Raw genomic sequence first — 21268 nt, 5'->3', positions numbered from 1 at the left:
TGACTGACTCTCCAGTGAAGCCAACAGCTGTAACAAAACACTGATTGACATATTTTTCTTTAATTACCAACTTCCATATAATAAAAACTGAACTGATTGTTATGAAATTTGTATAAGACCATTTTGCAAGAAAATTCATTCAAATAAAAGGATTTATGATGTAGTTTAGTAATTAACAGAGTTCTGAGATAAACAACAAAATACAGCATAATTCAGGAACTCCTACTTTTTCAAAGGTGGTTAGTAATTGACTGAGTTCTGAGAGAACAAATAGAAATAGAAATAATCTTTATTCAAATAAACTTAATATAAGCACTTTTGAATAGTCAAGTTTTTTTATTCTACCGCTCATTCGGAATGCAGACTCGTCAAGAAGACTGAGCATGAAACTTGTGTGTTGCTCTTTTAAATAAATATTGATTTACTTATATTTAATTAACAACAAGGATTAGGCATGAAAATAAAATATATTGAAAACGAAAGTAATAAATATTGTTTTAATTATATTTATATTAACAAGTATTAGGCATGCGACAATCAACATAGAAACCGCTACGCACTTAATCTCTGTTCAATCCGATAACATTATCAGCGCCATGAATATTAAGTTAGATATTTTCTACAAAAATATTATTATCATTTATAAATTCTTCAATTTTATAATAAGCTTTTTTACAATGAAAATATATTATAAGACATTTGAATTCTTTTTCTGGCAAATTGAATAAATAAATACAACAGAATTCAGGGGTATCTCGTGTTGATAAGATATTGAACATAACATTTCTGTTTGACCTTACATATAGTTGCGTAATTTGTTTCAGATCATCAAGGATTATCGAAGCTCTACTGAAAGTTTCGTACAAAGTTTTTTCAGATGAAACTTGTAGCTATAATAATCACACGGGATTATCACAAGGTCGTAAATAACTCGTCTTAGTACTGAGATATATAAGAATATATTTATATTATTTTGTTTAATTCCTCTACTAGCATGCGTGAGACTACAAATATTCAGTGCGGAAACTCGACCACCGCTACTGGAATTCTTACGACCGTTCTCTCTAGTGTTCAAACTCCGACAGTAATTGTATCTACACCCATCTATAGTATAAAGAGGTAAAGTTTGTATGTTTGTGGTAATCTCCGGTACTGCTGATCCGATTCTAATTCTTTGTTTGTCAGGCTATATTGCTATAATATGGAAATTTGGGTGTCCATAACGCTAGCTCTGCTCAACTTGGATTGGGGGGGGGGGGGGGGGGCGCGGAGGGTATTGTTAGTAATGTGGATTGTTGACCCCATTGCTAGCAATGTACCATGTCAGGTCGAGCTCCACGCGGTTCCCCCTGGACCATCGTGACAAAGTCCCGGTGAATTGGTCACGTTGGGCTAACTGATCTGACTTCATGTTCATCCTATCATCCTCCACTGGTGCCCCGCCAGTGTAAACCGTCAGCGCAGGCGGGTGCACCATTCCATTTCACCATTATCATCTATAAAAAAAACTTGGATTGATACTTGGTTGAACTTGGTTAGTAATAGTGGCTAGTATAAATCCCCATTGCTAGCAATGTACCATGTTATATAGGTCTACCTTCACACGGAAGCCTTCGTGATACATTCCTAGTGAATTTGTCACGATGGGCTAACTTATCTGACCTCTTATGTAGTTTTATCATTCTCCACTGGTGTCCCGCCAACGTATACCGTTAGCATAGGCTAGTAGTGCACCATTTTATTATAAACAAAAAAAAAATACTTAGGTATGTTTGAATGTTATTATTGATTTACTTTTATTATTTTAATGTTTTTATTTATTTTTATTTTAATAGGATTCTAATAATAAGATCATTTTCAAATCAGAAGTTTGTTTTGCAACCTATTTTAATACAAACAAACAAACCTATCCTCTTCTTAATAACAATATGTATACACGCGTACGAAGTTCTTACACAACTAGTTTCGTAATAAATGGCCAGTTAATTATAGAAATTTAATTAAACCCTCCATAGTGCAGGAAGGATTTTGAAGAAATTGTTATTTGTGGACTAAATTGGAGCAATTTGAAAATAAATAGATTGATTAATTTCAAAGCATTTAATAATCAATTTCGTTATTGACTTCAAGGAAATAACAAAATTAATTATAAACAAGGGTTCGTGGCACTTATCAGTTCCATAATATATATATACATATAAATAATATAATATAATATATCATGGACAATTCACACAGCGCCATCTAGTCCCAAGCTAAGCAGAGAGTTGTGTTATGAGTACTAGAAAACTGATATAAATGTAAGAAGCACTAATTATGAATGACGACTTAGGCTTTGAAGCCGGCTACTGCAAGAGAAACTCCAAGTAGCGCCCATGACTTGTGACACGGGTGTAGGTTTAAAATGCCCTTTTAGAATGCATTAACACTCACCTTCACACAAATAACTTAGTTCGGTCTTTAAACACTAGATGGCGTTATTTACAATATTTGTAATAATCTTTACATTGGGTACTTCATTAGTACTAAACATAAACTACCTTCTTTTAATATAATTTTAAAATATCGGATTTTTCTACATTATTCATTTGTACTCTAACATAAATACATCAATACTTTTTTTGTAAATGCATACACATAACAACCGTATACATACGACACCCATTACTGATACAAACAATACAAAGAATCGATCCCGCGACTATCGAAAGTGAAGCGGTGTGTACTAAACTGCTAGAATCGTTCGCTATCGTTCGTTGAAGCTGTAAAGGCCAGCTGCGGCCAACAGCATTAGAGTAATCCGAAAAAAGTTTATAATATTACACATGCGGATAGAAACGGTGTATGTGTGGATTTTTTTTGTTAAATAATACTAGCTTTTACCCGCGACTTCGCCCCCGTAACTTCATTTATGTACGAGTATGTTATCATTTCAGTAGTCCGAAAAAAACATATATTATCATAGTCAAACCCATAAACCCACGCATCCACTGACGCGTATAGGTACACATACATATATAATAAACGAGACAGTATATATACTATCAAAATGCAATATTATCTGTGGTTATAGTGATTGAAATAGTTTCAATCAAACTCTGTTAATAATACTAAACAAGTTGTAATACGTACAAAGTTATATCATCATATTGAAAGAGTTTAAATGTATACATAGACTAGTGACTCCCGCCGGTATTTCCCAGGTAATTAACGAATTAATCTTATTTGATATTTCGCGTTGTTTTATTTGGCTTTTATTGGGTATATTAGTAAATGTTTTTTCATTATGCGGTCATTGGTCAAAGTCACTATTTTACGCGGACGAAGTCGCGGGTGCAGCTAGTAATATTATAAACGCGTAAGTTTGAGTATGGACGAATGGATGGATGTTTGTTGCTCTTTATTATATATAAAAACTACTGAATAAATTTTGATGAAACTTTACAGTAATAGATTATAGTATTCATGAGTAGCAGAGTTCGAGTTATTCTTGTCCGTTCATAAAACTTATTGTTATTTAGAAAACACGCGCAAAGTAGTGTGTATAACTAGTAAATAAATGAAATAGTACTATACCTTATAATAAGCGGTTCTACATTGCCACCCTGTTAGACTCGTCAGTAAAGGGTAGGTTCAAATCACCCTTGTGAGGGTTGTCGAACATTATATAGTGGAGAGACAGAACTGTAAATTGATAGGAGTATATAAGGGTACTCCGTCCTCAGAATCACTATTCCCTATTAGTCTAAATATGAAGATAACAACTGAAAGAATAAGAGTTGAGTTTCTTGTCATTTCTCATCTCGAAAACACTCCGAACTGACGGTGAATTTGACATATCATAAGAGTCCGTAATAGACCTACATGAATAAAGATATATTGATTTGATTTGAAATTTATTCTTATAAGCCATCTATAAACAGAATTGAGAATCCTAAAAACAAAATTTTGGTGTATGTACAAACAAATGGAACAAAAACAGACCGATACATTAACTGTGATGGCTGGCTCATCCGTCATACTCGTGACAGATTTCCGAACGAGCGGTAGATAAAAAATATGTTGTGACTATTCAAAAGTGCTTAAATTAAGTTTATTTGAATAAATGATTTCTATTCTATTCCACTGTTGAAATTATATTAAACGTGGCAGAGTACTGTGTGGTTAGAACGAAAAAAAAAAACATATATTTGAGGCCTTATTTATAATAGTTTCTAGAGTGATTAATTCATTTCTGATCTCGAAATGTAATTAATTAACAGGGAAGCCCACTCTAATCACTTAACTAACAGGTAGATTCGTCTGGAAAATTTTATCCAATCATACCAAGGGCTGTGAAAATACGTAGGTACTAATACAATCTGTAGGATTTCCGATATAAAATTTATTGAAGGTAGACTGTCTGTGAAAATATGGGTCATTGGGCTCCTTAATATATGATCGAGCACAGTGATGGCTGGCATACGTCGTTCTCGTGAACGAGTGCTGCTTGTAGGGACTGATCTGCTCTAATCACTACAACTGATTTAATCCTATTGTGTACTTAATATCTGAAGCTAATAATGTAGTGCTAGTTGGTAGTTTGTATTCGCACGTTTCGAATTGGAAATGTAAAGTTACATATGATGAGACAGCAGTCCTGTAAAGGCCAGCTACTGCCAACCGCATTAGAGTAGTCCTCGAAAAATCATAATGTAATTTGTTTGTATCAATATGTGAAAGTTTGTTTAAAAACACTTTGTTTTACAGAGCAACATGGTTTGAAGTGTTCTATGAAACTAATCATTACATAGTATAAAACAGAGTGGCTGTCGCTGTCTGTCCGTCCCTATGTATGCTTAAATCTTTAAAACTACGCAACCGATTTTGAAGCGGGTTTTTTTAATAGATAGAGTGATTCAAGGGGAAGGTTTATATGTATAATACATGTACACCCGGGCGAAGCCGGGGCGAGTAGCTGGTAATAGACAAATTGTCCTATATGGAAATCAACGAACGCATGTTTTTGAACTCCAACACTTTAATAAGGCGATGAGACATGCAACCACGACTAATTATACGACGCTGTAACCAAACGACAATTAATTACGGGCAGAACTCAAGCCTTTGTGATAATGAAAACTGAGGTATATACGACAACATATAAGTTTATAATTTCAGTTCCCAGAACGAGCGGCTCGATAATTGATACAAATACATAGATATTTTTTTTCTAAATACATAGATAACACCCAGACCGACACAAACAATCATACTCATGAATACAATTTTTTGTGCTGAGCTAAGCTTAAGTTTTGTGCACCTAAGCTTAAGTTTTGTGTGTAGGGGTGGAATTTACCATGCGCAAGCGAAGCCGCGGGCAAAAGCTAGTTGACTTATACGAAAGCAGGCAATGCCACCTTCTAATTTTGATAAATGTCATTTTTCTATTGAATCGACGAAATGTTATAATGTTGACTGTGCAAGGTTGTGCTGTGCGAGGTATCGAACCCGCGACCATCGGAAGTAAGACAGTGTATTATACCACTAGACCACTGAGACCCTCAAATTATTATTATTATAAATCATCTGAACTTGTAATGAGTTTATTTGAATAAAGATTATTTCTATTTCTATTTGTTTGTATCTAGAGAATGTTTGAATAAAAACACTTTGTTTTACAGAGCAAAGTGGTTTGAAGTGTTCGATGAAACTAATTATAGATAAATTGCAAATCAACGAACACGTGTTTTCGACTCCCACACACACATGAGACATGCAATCACGACTAATTATACGACGCTGTAACCAAACGACAATTAATTACGTGCAAAACTCAAGCCTTTGTGATAATGAAAACTGTGGCACCTACGAAACATTAATGATTTTAGTTCCCAGAACGGCGGCTCTGGTTTATTAAAGTTGGCAACACAGGTATAGTAAATCAAAATATTGTTTTTTCCATAGGTTTTATTAATTAAATAACCCTTGATCATTAACACAGCGTCATCTAGTACCACGGTAAGCAGAGTTAGTGTTCTGGGTACTAGACAACTGATATAAATACTTAGATATATATTTTTTGTAAACACCGCTTTACTTCCGATGATCGCAGGTTCGATTCCTCGCACGGTACAAACATTTGTATTCACGAGTGTGATTGTTTGTATCGGTCTGGGTGTTTTCTATGTATATTATGTACATCAGTTGTCTAGTACCCATAACAGACGCTCTGCTTACCATGGGACTAGATAGAGCTGTGTTAATTGTCCAGGGTTATTTTATAATTAATGAAATTTAAAAGTGAACAGACAGCGACCGCCACTGTTCTATGCTATGTAAAGATACAGGCCGTGTATATAAAAGCATTCCGAAAGGTTCAATCTTTACACACCTACAAGAACTGGACCTTTATTTCAAAAGAAACAGGACGCCTGAAGAGCAAATAATTTCAGTTGTGCCCATCATTTCTCTTTTGCATGTGTGAAATGAATGAAAAGGTATTAGTAACAAATCGAGATATAAAACTATTAATCAATAAGGTATGTAGGGTAGGTAAGGATGCCACCCGCTGTACAGTGCAGTAGGGTTGTCACCCATAACAAAAATTAAGCGGTTTATTAATTACAAGATGTTCCGACACACGTTGTTTTGCGATATAAATAAATATTATATTGCATACTAGCTATTTGCCCAGGCTTCGCCCGGGTATACATGTATTATACATATAAACTTTCTCTTGAATCACTCTATCTATTAAAAACCGCTTCAAAACCGTTGCGTAGTTTTAAAGATTTAAGCATATATAGGGACGGACAGACAGCGACAGCGACTTTGTTTTATACTATGTAATGATGTTTGCCGGGTTCCCCAATTCGATCTCCAAATATTCTATTAAAAAATAGGTATGATTTTAGAACAGTGAAAATTTTAAGTTGTATGTATTTTTCAATGCTAAATTTTAATTCATTAAAAATAAAATATTATCAAAAGAATAAATAAAATCTTTAGGGGCACCTTTATCATTGAGGGTACGAAAAATAGATGTTGGCCAATTCTCGAACGTACGCGATGCACACAAAATTTCATAAGAATGGTAAAGTATCGTTTCGTTTCGAAGGAGTTTGGTTACAAACACCGCGTCACGAGAATTTTATGTATTGAAATATTATTATAGAACATCGTTTACTGGACTACTCTGACTTAAACCCAAAGGTCCTGAATTGAAATCTGGTCATAACCAAACACGACATGTGTAAAGTTGTATTTCAGTAGAGAATCATAGGATGAACATGAGGTTTGGGGGGGGGAAAGGAATTGTTAGTAATGTGGACTCATGACCCCTAGCATGACTACTAGCAATATACCGTCAGGTTGACCTCCACGCGGTTCCCCATGAAAACCATCGAGATAAATTTATCTTGAATTGGTCACGATGGGCTAACTGACCTGACTTCATACTCATCCTATCATCCTCCACTGGTGCCCCGCCAGCGTAAACCGTTAGCGCAGGCAGGTGCACCATTCCATTTCACCATTATCATCTATAAAAAAAAAACTTGGATTGGGGGGATTGTTAGTAATAGTGGCTAGTATAAATCCCCATTGTTAGCAATGCACCATGCATTGCTAACAATGGGGGTTATGTAGGTCGACCTTCACACGGAAGCCTTCGTGATACATTCCTAGTGAATTTGTCACGATGGGCTAACTTATCTGACCTCTTATGTAGTTTTATCATTCTCATACTTAAAAAAACATGATATTAGGTCAGTTGGTCCATCGTGACTTTAGCAGGAACTTGTTGACCTAACGCAATAAATTCCTCAGGAACTCATCATGATGTTTTCGATGTTCCGCGTGGAAGACGATTTGGTAGTTTTTTAGTAGTAATTGGTAGCTTTTTAGTATAAATTTGGTAGCTTTGGAGTAGTTGGTGTACATTAATAATAATTCCATTTCCCCACCTAATTATATATAATGTTGGAGGTATGCCTATTATGAGTTCGGAGATCGATCTAGACTTCTGTGGCGACATACGAAGTGAGGCGTAGAGAATAAAGCAATCCCGATATTAATATCAAAGTTCTCTACACATATTCGGATATTTGTTGCTTAATTTCAATTACGATGGATTACAACGGATTCCAATTAAATTTGAAAATAATAATATATCGGTACAATTCACACAGCGCCCACAACGTCAACAGATATAAATATTGATACCTTTTTTTGTGGAGATATATAGAAAACACTCGGACAAGTACAAACAATAACAGTATAGGATACAAATGTTTGTAACGTACAAGGAATCGAATCTGCGACCATCGGAAATAAGCTAGAGTGCTAAACAGCTAGACCACCGAGCTCGTTATACAAATATACACATAGATCGTATCTTATTTTATTGCTAGGTGTCTAGGTAAAAAAAAAACATTATTTATAAATATAAATAGAAAAGTTACGAAGGCTATAGTTTTATAAAACACATGAGGTATAGCGAGGCAGCATTATCTCTATATGGTATACAGGTATAAAAATTTCTCCCCACCTCCCACAAAATTATTTTTAAAGTATATTTTTTTTTGTTAACGTTTTTGAGAGAAAATATGTTTGCCATAATTTTACATACATACAGGTAAATCCGAAAGCATCAATTAAAAAAAGTTGACGGCCTTGGTGGTCTAATGATTGACGGGTTTACTTCCGATGGTCGCAGGTTCGATACCTCGCACAGTACAAACATCTCGGTGTTTCTTACGTATGTTATGTATGATTTAAAAAAAGAGAATTTTATGTATTTGTATCAGACATCTAGTAGCAATAACACAAGCTCTGCTTATCTTGGAACTCATGGCGCTCTGTGACTTGTTCAGGAATATTATTATGTTAAAATGATAACAAATACAGAATTTCAAACCTCCTATTAACCAGTCGGGTAAAAACAAACGTAAGTGCATTTAAAATTACTATAAAAGCATACATATATAAACATTGGCGGATCTATTTGGAGATATTTTGATGTTTTATAACTCGTGTCGTTGCAGTTGCTTCCACGTGTCACCACCCACTAGTCTTGTATAGTTCGTGAGTGAATTAGTTCTTTCGCTCTTCAGTTCTTTAATTAGTTTGTAATACTACGTAAAAGTAGTTAAAGTAAAAATTAAAATGGGATTTATTTACACACATAGAAATACTGCACAAAGAATAGACTGATAGAGATATTCAGTGGATTACACATATACAGCTTAAATATAATTTATTCTCGTTACGATCAGTTGCACGTTACATATAAACTTACTTAGCAACATGATTACTTATTCTAAATGTGATAGATTATACTTTTTCTTCTTAAATCAATATGCCTAATACGGTCCCTTAATCCATTACATTTAAGACACTCTACATCTCTACATCTAAATAATATATATAATCTCCATCATAGACTAAAGTAGAATAAACACACAAAAATACAGCTCTTCTAGATTCTTCTTTATTTGTCAATATCAAAGATATCGTAAGCTCAATTTCAATTATATACGGAGGCACAAAAGCAAAAAACTACGTACAATTTTTTACATAGTATACATAAAATGAAGTCGCTTAGATCTTTTATACTACGCAACGAAATTTAATGAAATTTTGAGCAATAGATAAAGTAAGTCAAAAGGTAGGTTTATATGTATCATTAGCTGTTCCCGCGACTTCGTCCGCGTGGAATTAAACTTTATGTTTCTAAAATAATAGAATTTTTTTATAATAAAAGTAGCCTAAATTACTCCTTATTACATCAGCTACCTGCCAAAAAAATCCCGTCAATATTGGTTCAGCCATTTCAAAGATTAGCTGGAACAAACAGACAGACAGAGAAACTGACAAAAATTGTAAAAAATGATATTTTGGTGTATGTACCGTATTTATATTCATATGCATGTAGTAAAAAACGGAAGTAGTATTTCAATATTACAAACAGACTCTCCAATTTTATATGTATAAATGTACACCCGCGCGAAGCCGGATGGGTAGGGAATTACTTATAAATAGATTAAAATAAATTACATAACGACAATCAGATATATAGAATAAAAAAAAAATACATAACAAACTAACAGAGCGGGGCGGCCAAACTCTATCGCCTGAAAATAAAAAAATGTAAGGAGTAACAAAAAACAATTATAGATATATTCAGAGAGAACTATATCTTATATAAATACACTAGCAGACCCGGCAACAGGTTGCTGTGGCCGGCATTCTGAAGATTCTGGAATAAAATAATATTGCGACTATAAATGGAGATGTAAGCTATATCTTTCAAGTTGGATAAAATTGCACACAATGTGTAAATCAAATTTGCAATCGGTTCAGTAGTAAACATGTATATAGATAAGAAAAATGTACAATAAGGATATGGGAAATAAAAGAGAAGTTACAAGTATAAATAATATTCCCGTAATTTACGTTTAAACGAAATTTTCTCATATATAATATAATATAATAATGTCAGGACAATTCACACAGCGTCATCTAGACCCAAGTAAAGCCAGCTAAAGCTTGTGTTATGGGTACTAGATAACTAATATACATACATAGATTTTTTTTGTAAATACATATATATTATACATAGAAAACACCCAGACCGATACAAACAATCATACTCATGAATACAAATGTTTGTGCCGTACGAGGAATCGAACCCGCGACCATCGGTCGTAAAGCGGTGTGCGTGTGCTAGACTGGTATTCCACCGAGGTCATCCAATAATTATCGTAATGGACTTTTTTTTCGTTTGTTGTTTATAATGTATGATTATATTGTATTTTTTACATTGCACTGAATAGAATATTTTTCTTTCTTTATGATTCTCTAAAATATAATCTTAGCACAAAGTCTACCTGTAAATAAATTAAGTTCTACGTTCCTCGAACTATTGCGTACTACAACTACAACCCATCTCGTCCAGGTGTAGGGGACGAGATATAATCAAGGGAGGGTGGCTGTGGCCGTCAGTCGACTGCGACGCAACCCTCCGAAAGGTAGCCTGTACCCACCCTTGTAAACGTATTTGTGTACTTCGAAATCAGGTTCGTATAGTACTTGCGGATTAATTACTGTAATGTTTTTTTAGGTATAGTTTTTTATTTACGACCCACGTCGAGTTTGCAACGGTGTTATTATTGTAAATATCTGTATTTTTGCAAAAAATTGCAGTTGATTCAAATACAAATTCAAAATATCTTTATTCATGTAGGTCTATTACAGAGTCTTATGATATGTCAAATCTACCATCACTTCGGAATGACTTCAACGAGAAGAAACTCGGCTAGTATTCTTTTCTAATAAATATTGTACATTGATGTTACTGTATATTTTTTTATTAAAATTAACTCATGTTTGACTTTAAAAGATTTTAATTATTTCAAAATCCAATTCGTGTATTGCTCATTGTAATATTAAAATTAATTTATACCACAAACTTTTTACATAAATTGTGTTTCAATTAATTGTTAATTATTAATAATTAAATGTGATTTATCTATTTAGTGTTTCAGTTTGCCAGTTATTTTATCCGAATAATTTTGAATAATAATTAATTGAATCTGTGTACTGCACTGGACGGTAGAGGAAAATATTAATGCAAAAAACTTGATGTTCATAAGCGGTTAAAATATCCCACATAAATGATTTTTTTATTTAATTTGAGTGAACAATAAATATAATTAACACAACTTATAATACAAATATAATTATAATAACAAATAATTTAATTGTTAATTTATTAAACAAATAAATCCATAAATAATAATTAAATTGCATGCATTGTGTAAATATTTAAACTGATACGCTTATACTTTACAACGAATAATAATTAGTTTCTAATTAAAATATAAAATAAATATAATTTGTAATATTAAAATACACAAATATCAATACAGAAGTTAAGTCGTATTTTTTTAAATTTAACATACTGCGTTTAGTGAGTGCAAGTAACTCCTTTACACACTACGCAAAATGATTTGTTTTGAACTGTTTCATATGTTTTCAACATACATAAAAAAACGCACAAAAAAGTAATAATTGTACGTATAAAACAAATAATTGAATTATACGTTTTATTACCGCTATATAGACCTAAACTACACTAATCATAGCTTCTACTCAGATTACTAAACAACTAACATAAATACATAAATGCATGTTTTAAACACAACTAGTGCTTTTTAGATAACAAAATCTAACTTTGCAACCCGGTAGGAAATTCCAATAGGCATGAGATAATTTCTAATATGTATATTTATATGTCACATATTATATACATACAGTTGCGTGTTGTGTCCTATACATAGATGTAACTACTAATAAAAAATAAATAACTGCTTATTATGAGGTAAAAGATCGTATATCATGACGTGTTCGAATATTCTTGTTTGAAGGCAATGAATTAATGATAAAAGTTATATTCTATTCTCGGTATAAAAAAAAATACTATAAGTGAGTTGTACAATTCATATAATTGGAGAACTAAATAAACCAAGTACATCTGCATCGAGCTATTGTTGAGGGATTATGTACAATTCTTTTTTCTATGTCAATTTTTAAAAAGAGAGAATATCGTATTTTCATTTGTGAATTACATACTTAGAAATTTTGCAATAAACAATTTTTTTCTGTTCAGCTTTTATATTAATTTTTCCTTTCTTAAAACGAGCCGTTCACAATTATTTCAAATCTTCCCAATTCAGTAATTTGGGAATATGTAACAAAGTTAGTTGTTCTTTTTTTATTTCCACTTTGTACACACAATTATTCATCATAATATTAATACGCGATGCAAAAACTTTATAACCATTTCGACCACTTGGCGTAAATTACAACCATAATTATATATATAATTTTTAAACCATAATTTAACATTTAATAAGACTATATACAAATAATATCTACTCTCAATTTAACTACAGATTTTAACAATAAACAAAAACGTATATATGCGTGTATGTGTCAAATATATGGTACTTTTTCTTTATTGATTTAATGTGTTTTAAATATAATATTGAAAAACATTAGGATTTTGCACTCCTTCCTTGTTCCTTTACTATATGTGTTAGAAATATTAGTAAGTAAGTAAGTCGTTTATTTGCATTACAGACAAGATAGTAAACAATTAAGCCAGTGAGGATATCAGCAGGCAGCGCTGTAATATGCCTTTTTACAGTAGGCATGCAAATTTTTATCACTAAGCCTAAAAATTACATATGTTATTTATTTATTTATTTATTAGCATACAAAACAGATTACAGTCAATATAATAATATAATTAGGAGCGTGTAGTTCGGTACAAAACTGGATTGTAATCCAACACTATGTATGCCTAAGAGCTAAATTATATAGACGCATTCAATATACGCTAGATATCTAGATAAGGTTATATAATAAAAAGTAAACTAAATAGAAAATGATATATAACTACGTAATGCAATGAATTATCATGTTAACAGAATTTTATTTATATTAAAGAAAAGAAAATTGGTACAATGTTAAATACAATTTGTCTCTTTACGGTCGAAATTTAATTGTCTCCGGAACTGGACCAGCGTTGAATGGAAAATATCTATATTTCTATTCGAGACAAGATTGTTATAACAATTATATTCTAAGTTAATATTTAACGATTATTATACAATGTTTTACAATTATTATTATTATTACATCACATTACATTTTTATTCATAGTAATTATAATTTAAATAATCATCTATAGAGTAGATACAGTGCACTAACAGCCATTTAGTCAATTCGTTTTAACTTTCGCGCAAATTATGTAAAAAGCTTCACTTATTAATATATAGATATGAAATAGGTATGAAAACTATTTTTTTCACAATTATGCTTAAATTGAAAAATTAATTAAAAAAATATTCCCGTAGGTCGTCTTTTAGTTGCTGGATATATCCAAGTTACTATTTTTAAAGTTTTTTATTTCCCTACCGCTCAGATCAGTCTACAGTTTCAATTGATGGCAAGAAATTCAACTGGATTCCTTTTTTTTTAAGTAATTTTAGCATTGCTAAATGTAATGAAAATTTGTAACAAGAAAATCAATTTTGTGTCAATCAATAATTCAATCATTTCAATCATATGCATGAACTATTGACATACAGGTTTGTTATTTAAGTTATCGCTTACTGAGTAAATATGTTTTGCAATATAAATTAAAAGTTATTTTTTTAATATAATTCTAGAGTATTCTTTGGAATATCCATTCACAATTTCAACACCAAGAACAAAGTTGTCTTTAATTCGAGTATTAATGTTATGAGTATAACCGATTTTTATAAATATTTTTATTTTTGAAAATAAGTGTAAATTTCTACTTACATACAGAATAATATAGTTTATATCGTGAATCAACGGTGAGAATTTTTTTTTATACTACGGTGGTGACAATCAAGCATACGGATAATATTTGTTTGCTTTTAAATTAATAAAAAAAAATTACACACACTAGTGAGAATATTTATACACATTTCTAAGATTAGTCTTTGGTAATAGAAGCCTTATATACATTTTAATTCATATTATATTTATTATTATTGTCTTTATCACTATATGTTTGTTATTTTATACTTTTCTCCTATTTTCATATTACATATATATTCGACATTTAAATCTGTTTCTCTATGGTTGTCTTGAAAAAATACTTTCAGCAATAAGACCGCTATCTTGTAACTATACATGTGTTCTTTAATATATTGGTTATCTATTTTCATTACTGTACATTACATAGTATAAAACAAAGTCGCTTTCGCTGTCTGTCCGTCCCTATGTATGCTTAAATCTTTAAAACTACGCAACGGATTTTGATGCCGTTTTTTAATAGATATGAGTGATTCAAGAGAAAGTTTATATAATACATGTACACTCGTACGAAGTCCAGATGAGTAGCTAGTTACAAATAAAGTAGATATATATTTATAGATGATAATGAAATAGTGCACCCGTCTGCGCTAACGGTTTACGCTGGCGGGGCACCAGTGGAGGACGATAAGATGAGCATGAGGTCAAGTCAGTTAGCCCATCGTGACAAATTCACAAATAATTCATCACGATGGTTTCCAGGGGGAACCGCATGGAGGTCAACTTGTTTTCGTACATTGCTACCAATAAGATCATCAATCCACATTACTAACAATCCAGTTTCCATCCAATAACACTTAATCTATCTATCTACAGTGCCGGGAAATTGAGAGAAAATTCAATACACCGTAAGGCTACGGCGTAGGTAATTGCGTAGTAGCTAGGCCGCTCGTAGCACGGGAGCGCTACAGACCTTGTAGCATCGTAGCTACGAGATTTTTGTAAAGCGTAGTTGTAATTAGGAGTACCTTAATTGGGTCATACTATGTAATATTATATTATCTGTGGTCATTCTAATATCAATGTGTATGTTTATCTGCCTGACTGTTTATCACTTTTTCCTAATATGTGTACTTATTTCATCAAGATTCATTCAACTGTTGTATTCTGATATATCTCAGGTAACTCACACAGCGCCATCTAATCCCAAGTTAACCAGTATAGCGGTAGTACGCCAGTCTGGCGATTTAGGGCACCACCCTACTTCCGATGGTCGCAGGTTCGTCGCACGGTGCAAACGTATTCATGAGTATGATTGTTTGTATCAGTCTGGGTGTTATCTGTGTTTATTATGTATGTATTTATAAAAAAATGTTTCTCTCTCTCTTCTTACTTACATATCCCACATGGTAGTGGGGTCAGTTTTCCTTGTCCACGCCACTTTTCCCTGTCCCAGACATCGTCTTCATAAAATTCGCATTCCACCATGTCTCCAGCAATTACATTTTCCCAACCCATTTTTTTATAAAAAAAATGTATATATATATTTAAATCAGTTGTCCAGTAGGTATGTCCTACCCATAATATAATTTGCTTAGTTTTTAATTATTCATTGATATTACATATTATTATATTTAATTTTAAACTTTCGTGTTTAATATACATTATTTAAATTATTAACCGGGTCTTAACACGAATAATTTTATGGCAAATAAATGTATTTACCTCTCTCGACGTTTCGACTAGGTTGCACTAGTCGTGGTCACGAGCTGACTGGAGTAACAGCGATGTCAATGTAGATAGGTGACAGCAGTTTTTTCTTCATCTACCGTCACTAGATTGTTTAACGAAAGTTCGCGACACACAGCACTCACGGTATCCGTACACCTTTATTTGCCATAAAATTATTCGTGTTAAGACCCGGTTAATAATTTAAATTACATATTATTATACTAGCTGCCGTCTAAAAATGCATTCGATGACGAAGTTGCAATCATCACTAACTAGCTTCTAATATTAGTCAGCAAATAATTATTACATTTACTAAACTTGCCCTCTACTTGTACATCTTGTGAAATCATTACACAGTATAAAATATAGTTGCTGTCGCTGTCTGTCCGTCCGTATGTATACTTAAATCTTTAAAACTACGCAACGGATTATGAAGCGGTTTTTTTAATAGATAGAGTAATTTGAGAGGAAGGTTTATATATATAATACATGTACACCCGTGCGAAGCCGGGACGAGTATCTAGTTATAAATAAAACAGACAAAGGAATGGAAAATATAATTCAGATATGCATGAGCAATTTCTCGTTTTATTGAAAGTTACTTCACTTCAAATAGATCTAAGGAGGCAATTCAAGTTTTTTTTTTAAACATGTTGCGATTCACCCATGCCGAGTTTTTATATGATTGAACAAAAAATAATATGACGTAGTAGTTACTTGGCATTTGTCGAATTTTAAAAATCTGGAAACCATAAGCTTATGCTTGTGAACGCATATTCTTGTTCTTGAAGTTTGGAATGATTCTTTAAATATCTCGCCTTTTTATAATGCATTTTTTTTTTACAAAATAAAGTTTTCGCTTGGAATTTTTAAAAAGATTATAGAATAGAATAGAAATAGTATGTACGAGCTACTATTCTATTATATTCTACCTCGGTATAAATAATAATATTCGTAATATTTTTAATTTTAATCACTCCAAATGAGAACTTATTGCAACTGACTGAAACTGAAAACCCAGTTAAGCATAACAACTTAAAAATGTACAATATATCAACTAACAATTTTAATATGTTTATAAATAAGTATAATTCAATAAGTATATTTATATTTTAGTGAAAATAAACGAATATCATTTATTTATTTCTTAATCTCTTCCAAAAGCAAGTAAAAGTGAATCATATCGTAGTCCAGGATATTTTTATCGCTTTCTCATAATAAGGACGCACAGATTTATTAGAATTCAAATAATATATGCTACGTATTATGAATTATAAATAATAATATATGTGGGAAGAAGGAAGGAAGTTGATGGCAATATTAAACGGATATTTTATGTTGGGCTAAAAATGACTTGTATCCAGAGCCGTAAAATATTAAATAAAAAAAAATAATTACGGCATATTTATATGACAACCGATCTTTTTATATGTAAATTCGTTCATATTATACATAGAAAACACCTGGACCAATACAAACAATTATACTCGTGTATACAAATGTTTGTATTGAGCGAGGAAACCCGCGAGTAAAGCGGTGTGCTAAACTGCTAGACTACCGAATCCGTCATAATATTTAGTTCTGTAACGCATATTTGTACTGTCTAATTAAAATTGATCATATTAGTATAACTACATGATAACAATTAACAATATCAAAATTTTAATACATTAATAACTCATTGATAAAAATAAACTTCTATTCTACCTCTCCAAAGCCGTATAGCAATCAAATGACGGCACGTTATTTTTGCAATGACAATAGTAGTAGGCGTTTTGAGACAGCAATTATAGATCGAACGTCAGATATCAGGTATTGTTCGAAAAACAACTTTTATATAGGGTGTATATTTATTCATTGCTATAAGTAAACTAATGACTCACGGCTCCGCACAGGTGTACAGGCTCTAACGAAGATCGTATCTTAATATTAAATTACAGGTGCAGTCTGTATTAATTTAATAACTAAAAACCGAATAGGAAAACCAGTTTATTAAAAAAATATTTATTTACTGTAGTGTTGCAATCATTACGACAATAACAGTTTACAATTTCCTAGACTAGCCTATCTATCTATCTATATGACTAGACTATCTAGGATAACAATTGTGAGTATCTTACTAATATTATATGCGAAAGTTTGTGAGTATTGATGTATATGTTTGTTATTGTTTAATGCAGAAACTACTGAATAGATTTTAATGAAACTTTACAATAAATTATACATCAGACTAAGACATAGGCTATAAATTTCAAGCAAGTGAAACCGCAGGCACAGCTAATATGAAGTATGTATAACTATTCAATTCTCTTGAAATTACAGAAAATAATAAAGAAAAATGTCCAGTCGAGTTTACGTGGGTTGCAGCGCCGTTGTGGTCCTGATGGTAGCCTTAGGAGGAGCAGCCGATGTCTACGAGGACCCGCCTCCTGACGAGGTGGACACCGATTTGGCCTCTATGGTAAGGTAACCCTTGACAATTCTCGTAACCCCATTCTAACTAAGCAGAGCTTATGTTATGGGTTCTCAAGAATTTATAGAAATTATGTATGTATTTATAAAAAAAATGTATCAAGTATACATTCAATTAATTCATACAAATATTTGTATCGTGCGGCCAACATTTGTATTTCTGACTATAATTGTTTATACTGGTCTGGGTGTTATATATGTATATTATGTATGTATTTACAAAAAAAATGTATCTAATTATATCTATTAGTTTTCTAGTAGCCATAACACAAGCTCTGTTTAGCTCGGGAATAGATGGCGCTGTGTGAATTGTTCAAGATATTACTATTATACATTAACAATACCGTGTGGTCATGTGACCACCGTGTTATGACTTATTACCATTCCTGAACTATGGACTAAGACTCCGTTCACAAAGTGTCATTCAGAAGTCGTTAGATATTAATACATTTAATTTTTTATGTTATGTATAAATTTCGTAGAAAGGGGTTGAAAACCAGAGCTGCACAGGAGCATCCTGTCGGCATATAATAATAATAATAATAATAATAATAATCTCAGGACAATTCACACAGCGCCATCTAGACCCAAGTTAAGCTAGCTAAAGCTTGTGTTATGGGTCCTAGACAACTGATACAAATACATAGATATATATTTTTTTTTTCGTAAATACATACATATTATACATAGAAAATACCCAGACCGATACAAACAATCATACTCATGAATACAAATGTTTGTGCCGTGCGAGGAATCGAACCCGCGACCATCGATCATAAAGCGGTAGACTAGACCGCTAGACCACCGAGGTCGTCGTATAATATTTATTTATTGCCAGAACAAAAGATAGATATACATTTGAGTTCGTACACTGTTTGTTGAATAAAAACTATATAAAAAAAAGAACCTCTTAAACTACGTATAAAATAGCAACAGTAGTATCTCACACTGCGTATTCTGGGCAAAAGGTGCTGACTCAGCTGATGCTGTGAGCGTAACGTTTACACGTACGCTGCACAGCGCTGATTTTCAGTCAGTCCCTCTCATTTAACGAAATATTTTTTTTATTAATAATGGGATTGCGCTTGCTCTTACCTCACCTGATGGTAAATGATGGCAAGACCTAGGATGTAGCGCGCTCACCCAGAAGATATCTATTCACCATAGACTTGAAGAATCCGGGGTTGTATTTCTCCGGGAACACAAAAGCTGGAAGTGTGTTCCACTCTTTGGCAGTGCGTATTAGGAAGGTCGATGCGAACCGCTCAGTGCGAATGTGCGGAATTTCCACGACGTACGGATGAAGTCCCAGTGTTGGTCGTGTATTTCCGTATATAAAATTATGCGCGCTGCTTAACGGTCCAAGAATTAATATTTTTTACAAATAAGCATAGAAAATTAAAATAAAAAAAAAGATATACATGTAGATGAAATATCGTAAAATACATATATGTACATACATATGCTGATCCGGGTTTTTGGTCGCCTATAAGACGAGGAAAAATGTTAGGACACTTGATACGGCACGATGATTTCATGAAAATTATTATTGAGGGGAAAATAGAAGGAAAGAGGGGGAGGGGAAGACCAAGGAATAGCTACATCAAACAAATTGAGGACAAAATGGGAGTCGTGTCGTATCAAGAATTAAAGAGCATGATGGAAGATCGCGGAAAGTGGCAAGAGCTCCACCGACAAGAGCGTAGCTCTTAAATTATGAATGAATGAATGAATAATTAAGTATCGTTTAAATGTATTTTCTTTTATGTAATTTCATTGGCAGCAATACATTTATGTATTTATTTATTTGTACACCTTACATGAATTGACATAGACAAAATGTTTTAACAGCAATTCCTGCACTAAACTCTAAAACTAAAGGGTAGTGTCGGAGGAATCAGAAATCTTTATCTACAGAAACTTTAACATAATTATTTATATTATTAACCGGATTTTTACACGAATGATTTCATGGCAAATAAAGGTATTTACCTCTCTCGACGTTTCGATTAGGTTGCACTAGCGGTGGTCACGAGCCGACTCTTAACTTAATACAGGCTCCACATCAACTAGGTAAAACTAACCAATATTAAATTGGAATGAAATTTACAAAGAACAATAAAATAAAAAAATATATTCCTATTTTTTCTTATTCATACTTATTTCACAGGAACGAAGCAATATTGACACGGGATCTGAATCACGGAATGGACTGTTACCAAGGTCGAACGATGTTCTGCTGTACCATATAGTCGACGAGCTGCCGCCGATTGGTGAAAACTCAAAATTAATGTATGGGTAACGCCAGATATCTTTGCATAGTATAAAATAAAGTCTCTACCGCTGTCTGTTCATTTAATTGCAGCTGTGGATTTAATGCAGTTTTTAGTAATAGATAGAGTGAGTTAATAGAAAGGTTTATATGTATAATACATGTACCCGCGAGAAACTGGCGCGGGTACCTCGTTATATAATAAAACAATTAGAAACCAATATGCTATTATAAAATATTAGTTAAAAAGGACTCCGATCAGCATATTGCTGCAACCGAAGCTACAGCACTGATTTCAGCGGAGGCCTTAAGGTAAATAAAGCAAATAAAACAAATTACAAAATTTTCTTTTATAGGAGAACTTGGCCCAAAGAAGAGAACCCAATGAACCCTCAAGAAACAATGACGCCGTACTTGGTGATGTTGAAGGAACCCATGAAGAAGAGACTGTTAAGCATT

The 21268-nt window shown here is 32.6% G+C and overlaps 1 long non-coding RNA gene across 1 annotated transcript; it reads left to right on the top strand.

The window, feature by feature from the left end:
• Positions 1 to 10996: 10996 nt before the first annotated feature.
• On the top strand, positions 10997 to 20767 carry LOC131841422 (uncharacterized). Its single transcript, XR_009357450.1, has 3 exons — positions 10997 to 11060; positions 18388 to 18526; positions 20708 to 20767. It is a non-coding gene; the product is annotated as an uncharacterized LOC131841422 (long non-coding RNA).
• Positions 20768 to 21268: the final 501 nt, after the last annotated feature.

The sequence above is a fragment of the Achroia grisella genome, unplaced genomic scaffold (genome assembly GCF_030625045.1).
Source record: "Achroia grisella isolate CSIRO2021 unplaced genomic scaffold, CSIRO_AGI_Agris_v1 utg168, whole genome shotgun sequence".
In the NCBI taxonomy this organism is placed as follows: domain Eukaryota; kingdom Metazoa; phylum Arthropoda; class Insecta; order Lepidoptera; family Pyralidae; genus Achroia; species Achroia grisella.
Note: the sequence above shows the minus strand (reverse complement) of the source record. Positions and strands in the feature narration are given on the sequence as shown.